Here is an 8004-nt window from a genome sequence, read left to right on the forward strand (position 1 = left end):
GAGGCATAGCCATCTCCTTTGGTTTGATCATTCAGCGAGTGAGAAAGAAGTGGGTGGAGATGTAAGTAGACTTTCTCATCAGCATCTGCATTCTGTGCTGGTATTGGTCCACGACAGTCTTGGGGAACATTTAAAATAGGGAGGTCCTAAGGAAAAGCAGGACATTCCAGGATCACATCAGATACTGGGACAGCTTCTGTGAATCTGGGACAGTCCCTGGGAAATAGGGGCACTTAGGGGGTCTGGTACCTGGCCTTTGACACCAGAGAGTTCTGTTTTCAAGACTTGCCCTGTTGACATCTAATGCCCTTTTGTGTTGGAGGGGGGGGTTATTGGGCTGTTTTGTTTTTATTATGTATTTTGTATTTTTATATTGTGATCTTATCCTGTGAATTGCCCTGAAACCTGTGGGTATAGGGTGGTATACAAATTTAATTAACAATGTTGTGACGTGGGGTTTGTGATTTCAGCTCTCTTGACATAATATGCTGGAGACAGTTCTCTAGTAACACTTCTTTATTAAAGCAAACAAGACTGAGACTTGAGGAGGGGAGAGCTACATTTATAGGGACAGGGAACAAGCTAGAAAGGATACATTTTGGAGGGAACAATATCAGGCAATCACAGTCCTGCCTTTTGGAGGAAACCAATAAGACAGAGGATCCAAATACAGCAGCTTAAATGAACCAATAGTAGCTGTACCCTCTGGAACCAAAAGGCAGTTACTTTACCCTAATGCAATACAGACAATAATAATACAGATATAAAATCCTTTGACTCAATATACAACAAACAACAACAACAACAATTTTAGATGGTTGTAACTTGCCTTGGGACCTGCTATTGAAGGAGGAGAATAAAATGAATAAACACGCAAGGGGTGATTTCTGGTTTTCCACTGTTCAGCAATATAGGATGACACTGAAAAGAAGGAGAGGGCTGCTGTTGAGTTACAACGAATCACTTTGTGAATTGTTGAAGACACAGGACCCTTTCCATAGCCTTTTGGTGTGTGGCAGTTGCACCAGAGAGGCAGATAGGTAGATTAGATAGCTAATGCTCAGTAGGTGCAGGAACAATGGAAGCTTGAATATAAAGGGATGGATTTCATTTTACATATTTGTAAAAAGCTGAACGTGGATTAAAAGCCATATAAGAAACTTAGTAGTGTCAGTTGAGAGTAGTGTCAGTTGAGTGCTGGTGGTTGCTAGGTTGCGGAGGTCCTTGTGACACGCCCTTCATTGTGACACCTCCCTCTGCTGGCTCCTTGGTCACTAGGGCTCTAGAGGCATCGCAATCTCCTTTGGTTTGATCATTCAGCGAGAGAGGAGTGGATGGAGATGTAAGTAGACTTTCTCATCAGCATCTGCATTCTGTGCTGATAATGCTCCATGAGAGTCTAGGGAACATTTAAAAGATTTAGATCAGGAATAATTTAAATGCTTCAGGCAGTCCTTCTGGGCATCTTTATGACTCCACCCACTGTTTTGTATCAGGGAAGGGAAGTGAGTGTGGATCCTGCTTACACTTTAGGAAAAGGAAAACTAATAAGATATCACACCTTGTAAAAGGGCGTTCTTTTTGGGCTAGTGACAAAAGAGTGGCTTGATAACTTGCCATGGGAGCATTAAGCATGTCCTCTGGAGAGGGTAATATCTTGCATTGTCTTCCTCCCCTTCCTGCCTCCCAGGGCCCATCTTTCAAAGGACAGCAAAGGTACAAAACCCTTCAGCATGCTGATGTTTCTTCTATAGTAATATTAGTATGTGGTATTTGATGTTTCCCTTTTAAACATCCCTTCTCCACACTAAGCAAACCCACCTCTTTCAATGAAATGATGAGAATTGTCTTATAATATCCAGAGAGTGCTATTCTGGCTACTGTATTCATGCACTCTCTTCACAGGATACCCTAAATGATATGCCTAGGAAAGTGAATCCATCTTGAGCTTTGAGTCGTAAATGCCCAAACCAGTTTAGGGATGTAGATCAGGAGAGTACTGTGAGTCCCATTTCTCACATTTTAACAGGCCTTTTCTTCAGTGGCTCCCCATTTGTGGAATGCTCTCCCCAGGGAAGTTTGCCTGACGCCTTCATTATACACCTTTAGGCACCAGGCAAAAATGTTCCTTTTTAACCAGGCCTTTGGTTGATCTGTTTACATTCAAAGCCCTTTTTAAAAAATTCTGTGTGTGTATGTGGAAGAGCTGTTGGGTTGCTTTTATTTTTATTAGATATTTTGTGGTTTTATATCTTGATTTTATTATGTGAACCGCCTTGAGAGCGGTATATAAATTCAATAAATATTTATAATAATATTATATAATTGTCATATACTTTGTGCATTCTGCTCAGCCTTTGCTGTGCAATAGCAACACGCTAGCCACACCTGTCATCCCAGAAAACTGCCTTTACAACTCTTGACACCTCAACAGATAACTGTTAATAAAAACCTTTCATCAGAACCTAATCAGAGTAGAATGGCCATCTGTCAACCACTAATGGTCTTGATTTTATCAAAGCTGCAACAAATGTTGACACCTGCCTTTACCTATACCCCAGGCAGAAGGTGTGAGCTGACGTGAAAAGAAAAGGTGAAGATTATGGTGTAAGCCAGTGATTTTCAATCCACCCTACCATAAACAAACCTTTTCCATATTAATTTGTCTGCTAAGGAACTTGTGACTGACATCTTCTAGGACACGACTTCATTTTACAGCACAAATGGATCCTTTCTCGAAGGCAGGCAATACAGTGGTCCCTCGGGTTACAGACGCTTCAGGTTATAGACTCCGCTAACCCAGAAATAGTACCTCAGGTTAAGAACTTTGCTTCAGGATGAGAACAGAAATCGTGCTCCGGTGGCGTGGCAGCAGCAGGAGGCCTCAGTAACTAAAGTGGTACCTCAGGTTACGAACAGTTTCAGGTTAAGAACAGACCTCCAGAACGAATTGCCGTATTTTTCGCTCTATAAGACGCACCAGACCACAAGGCGCACCTAATTTTTGGAGGAGGAAAACAAGAATTTTTTTCCCCTGAATCTCAGAAGCCAGAGCAGCAATAGGGATCGCTGCGCAGTGAAAGCAGCAATCCCTCTTGCTGTTCTGGCTTCTGGGATAGCTGCGCAGCCTGCATTCGCTCCATAAGATGCACACACATTTCCCCTTACTTTTTAGGAGGGAAAAAGTGAGTCATAGAGCAAAAAATACGGTAAGTTCTTAGCCCGAGGTACCACAGTACTCTTTTGAGGCTGCCTATTTTAGGAAAAATCAGTATTAGTGAACAAACTGTCTTTCAGTTATATTCGATTCGAATGGGTGGTGGAAGGTTGTTCTTTTGCAGGTGGCTTAAAACATTTTGAGTTGGGGAGCTCATAGAATTGTAGATCGGAAAGGAACTCCCAGAGTATTCTAGTTAACCCTCTGCAATGCAGGAATCTCGGCTAAAGCATCCATGACAGGTGGCCCTCCAACCTCTGCTTAAAAACCTCCGAGGAAAGAGAAACCACACCTCCCAAGGAGACCGTTCCACTGTCAAACAGCTCTTAGTATCCGAAAGTTTTTGCTGGTGCTTAGTTGGAATCTCTTTTCTTGTAACTTGAATCCATTGGTTTGAGTCCTATTCTCCAGAGCAGGAGAAAACAAGCTTGTGCCATCTTCCATGTGACAGTCCTTAAGACATTTGAAGACGGCTTTCATATCTCCTCTCAGTCACTTCTTTTCCAGGCTATACATACCCAGCTCCTATCTTTCCTCATAAGGCTTGGTTTCCAGACCCTTGGCCATCTCCTCTGAGCACGTCTCAGCTTTTCAGTATTCTTCTTAAATTGTGGTGCCCTGAATTGGACACAGTATTCCAGCTGTGGTCTGACCAAGGCAGAATAAAGTGGTACTATTACTATACTTTTGTAGGTGCAGCCTAGACCAGGTCTTGGTTGGCAGATCTCTTCATTAGGAAGCATTCGTTTTTCCCCTCACTCTGGACTAGCCCCTTGAGAAACAGTTTCTATTTAAATGTGATTTTGGTTTTAAATGCAGTGTAAGGTAGTCTCTATGGGAGTATATTGTATTTAATTATGGGGTATCAGAGGTTTTTAGGGGGCTAACCAGGCTGGGATAGCAGGCTTGTTGGTTTCTGAATGTCTGATGTGGATTTTCAATTTCGTTGTTCTGTATGGGACAATGACAATAAAGATTATCGTATTGTATCGATTTGTGGTATTGCTGATTCTACCTGGTTACAGAATGAAATGACATCATCAAGTTGCCTGCCTGATCCCAGATTGATTGAGATTACAGTGATACCTCAGGTTACATACCTTTCAGGTAACATACGCTTCAGGTTACAGACTCTGCTAACCCAGAAATAGTACCTCAGCTTAAGAACTTTGCTTCAGGATGAGAACAGAAATCGTGCTCTGGTGGCGCGGCGGCAGCAGGAGGCCCCATTAGCTAAAGTGGTGCTTCAGGTTAAGAACAGTTTCAGGTTAAGTACGGACCTCTGGAACGAATTAAGTACTTAACCCGAGGTACCACTGTACAGCAAGAAGTCTTTTATTTTAAAAAATGAAGCTACAGTTAGAGGAAATAAGCCACTGGGAACAAGCAGGGAGTAGCATGCAAACAAGATATGTATAGGCTTGATTTTTTTAGAAGTGATTTCCCCCCCTCCCCCGGCCGATTTTTCTAGGTGAACATTCAGTGCAGCGCTAGTCATATTTCAAAAAATCTATCCAAACCTAATCCCCGAGGAGCAGTCTTAATCAAAATGAGATAAGGAGAAATTTCAATTTGTTTTTCAGGAAAAGATTTCTGGGAAAACCAACTACTCATAAGAGGAGGTGGTTTGACAGTGACCTCTGAGAAGACTGTAGGGAATTCTCCTGCAAGGCTGATTTTTGGCTGTTTCATACCCTTCCAGAAACATAAATTAGATCCAGTGGTGTCCAGCTAAAATACTGCTGAAATATCATTTTCTCACACAGTTTCCAGAATTGCAATGAAACTTAGGGCTGGACTTTGAAGCGCGATGGGAAAACAACACAGAAAAACTAATTGAATTTGAGGTGGGCTCCTTTTGTTGTCCACTCAATCGCGCCACCCACTCTGATGACAAACAGAATTGTCTATTTAGACAAGAATACATGGTGCCATAAAACTTATTAAAACATAGCTGATTCTGCCCCCCCCCCCCCCCGGCCGAATGAACGGTGGCCATAAAAGTTATTAAAATATAGCTGGATTTTCTCAGTGTCTTTGGATGCGGCATTTTGGCTGCAGAAAAGCTAAAGGAAGTGTACATAACTGAAGTGATCTCAGCCAAACCGAGATGAGCGTTGAGCAAATATATTCTAAGGTGTTTGCTGGCTCCAACCTCGTGTAAATGCTTCTGTAGGAATCTAAGGGGAAGGCTGTGCATTGTCCTCTTTGACTTTGTGAAGGGTTGAATATATATATGTGTGTGTGTGTGTGTGTGTGTGTTTTTATTCCCCAAGTAAACAATTGCCAAATTAAATAAGCTGCCAAAAGGAAATGAGGTGTCACTTAGATATAAACCAAGGTTATACTGCGTAATAAAAACGAGGGATCTCATTTTCTTTCATGACTTCTTGGCCAAAATACCTAACTGGTGTAAATTGGCACTGTTCCATTGCCTTCCATTGTGTTTCATCTGTGTATATTAAAAGAGAAATTAGCTAGCGACAGTCCAGAATGTTTGCCTTAAAACAATTTCATTTACATAAACGTTGTACTCGAAAGCAAGTGGGCCACACTGCTGCAAAGGAATAATAATACAAAATGGAGCTTGCTTTCACGGTGACCAAACAGGATAAAGGATAGAAAAAAGAAACCTTATATGACTATAGAAATCAGGGTACCTGGCAAATTTCAACGAGCCTTTACCTTATCTTTGGTACTGCCAAAGTACAACAGCAAGAGGCCACAAGGGGGAACGCGGGATGTGTAGCTGTCAAGATGCTATGGTAGTTTGATTCCCATTGGTCATAGATACCATGCCCAATGGTTGGGAAGATGTGAGTTTTAGTCCAAAACCAGCTGGAATTATGTGCCAAATGTTTTCCTCTTTAAAATACGGACGTCACCATCCTCGTCACCATAATCTTCTTCATCATCACATTGATTGAGATTCCTGCATTGCAGGGGGTTGGACTAAATGATCCTTGGGATCTTTTCCAACTCTATGATTCTATGGATCTAATTAATTTACATGCTGTTTAATTTCCAAAGGAACATGCACAAAAGGAACTAGTGTCTTCAGCTCAGGTGCTTGCATCCAATGGAGTGGATTCCAGCCTAAGAAAGCCGATGCCACACATAAAGAAGACAGCAAGAAAGGATTTAGTTAAACTAGATCTAGGTTTCAAATGGAAGTGATTGAAGGGAAAGTGAAACTACTGAAGGCCGCATACAGCATACTATTAGAATGGGAAAGGAAAGATGAAGAGGTAAAATCAGTTATGATTAAATGGGCACAAGATGTAGGGCACAACATTATGATGGAAGATTGAGTTAAATTATGGAAAACTGACTTAAAATTTACAGATTGTTCCCTATTGAAGCAGAATTACCTGAAGATGATGTACAGATGGTACACAACACCAGTGCAGTTAGGGAAAATGTACAAAACTAGTTCAAATATATGTTGGAAGTGTAAGGAAAAGGAGGGGACATTTTATCATATGTGGTGGGACTGTAAGGTAATTAAAAAAATTTGGGAAATGATTTACAACGAATTGAAGAAAATATTCCATTTAACATTTGTTAAAAAACCCAAGGCATTTTTGTTGGGGATTGTAGGGAAAGACCTGCCAAAAAAGTTGAAAACATCTTCATGTATGCGACAACAGCCATGAGAGTTCTGGTAGCACAAGGATGGAAGACTGAAGAAACCCCAACTAAAGAATCATGGCAAAAAAAATTGATGGACTATGCAGAACTGGCAAAACTATAAGCTATGGGACAAGGATAACTGTGACTTTAAGGATGAATGGGAACCCTTTACAAAGTATCTGAAGATGCAACAAAGCGAACTGGACTCCTTGGCAGGTTTTGAATAAACATTCACAAACTTTTTATTGATAATAATCAGCTAAATAGTTTGAGGATCTATACAACTTTGTAACATGCAGAAAACAGCATTCTTAGAGAAACCAAAGACTGGAACTGAGGGAAGTCGGGGGGGTGGGGGGGTGGGGTGGGGTTTGTGTGGGAGGGGGAAAATGGGGGGGAAACAAGGATGATACATTTTTGGATAATATGTCTTGTTATAATTTTGAATAATTTTTTTTTATCAAAAAAGGGGAAAAAAGAAAGCCGATGCCACAATAAATTTATTAAACTTATTATTATTAAAGGTACTGTATAACTCCTTGCAATGCACTCAACACCATTTATGGTTTGAAACATGTAATCTACACAGTCTATGCAACAAAACTTAAAAGTGTATCACGTTTCACTATTTTTCTAGTTCCCTGGCTGTCCCCTGGCTGTGCAGATTTGGAAGCTTGTAAGAAGGCAACCTAATTCCTGTATAAATCATAGCGTTCCACATATTTTCAGAGATAGCATGGTAAACGCACCATAACCTGCAGTTTTTGCCATTTGCCTCGCTTATTCATTAATTCCATATTATCCAAAATGGGATCAGTTTGAGACAGTCAACTAAAGCTGAAAATCAGAACACAAACAGTTATTTTCTGCTATCACTTGGCAGGTTGTTGTGTGTCAATTTGAAACAGCTGGTCCCAGTGAGTTAAACTGACTTTAATATCCGGAATATATCACCAAGGGGATCACTTATTAAATAAGAGATGTGATCTTAGATTTCAGTCATGGGTTATTATTCAAAATTGTTTTGTCTTGACAACAAATTGCAGCTTTTGACATCCAGGTTTTTATCTAGCATTTTAATATTGTGGTAGTTTATTAGAATCATAAATATTAAGATATATCAGAGTTTTTTATTTCAAAATTTCAACAGAGAC

This window comes from Podarcis gaigeae, assembly GCF_964106915.1.
Source record: "Podarcis gaigeae genome assembly, chromosome: 3".
Classification (NCBI taxonomy): Eukaryota; Metazoa; Chordata; class Lepidosauria; order Squamata; family Lacertidae; genus Podarcis; species Podarcis gaigeae.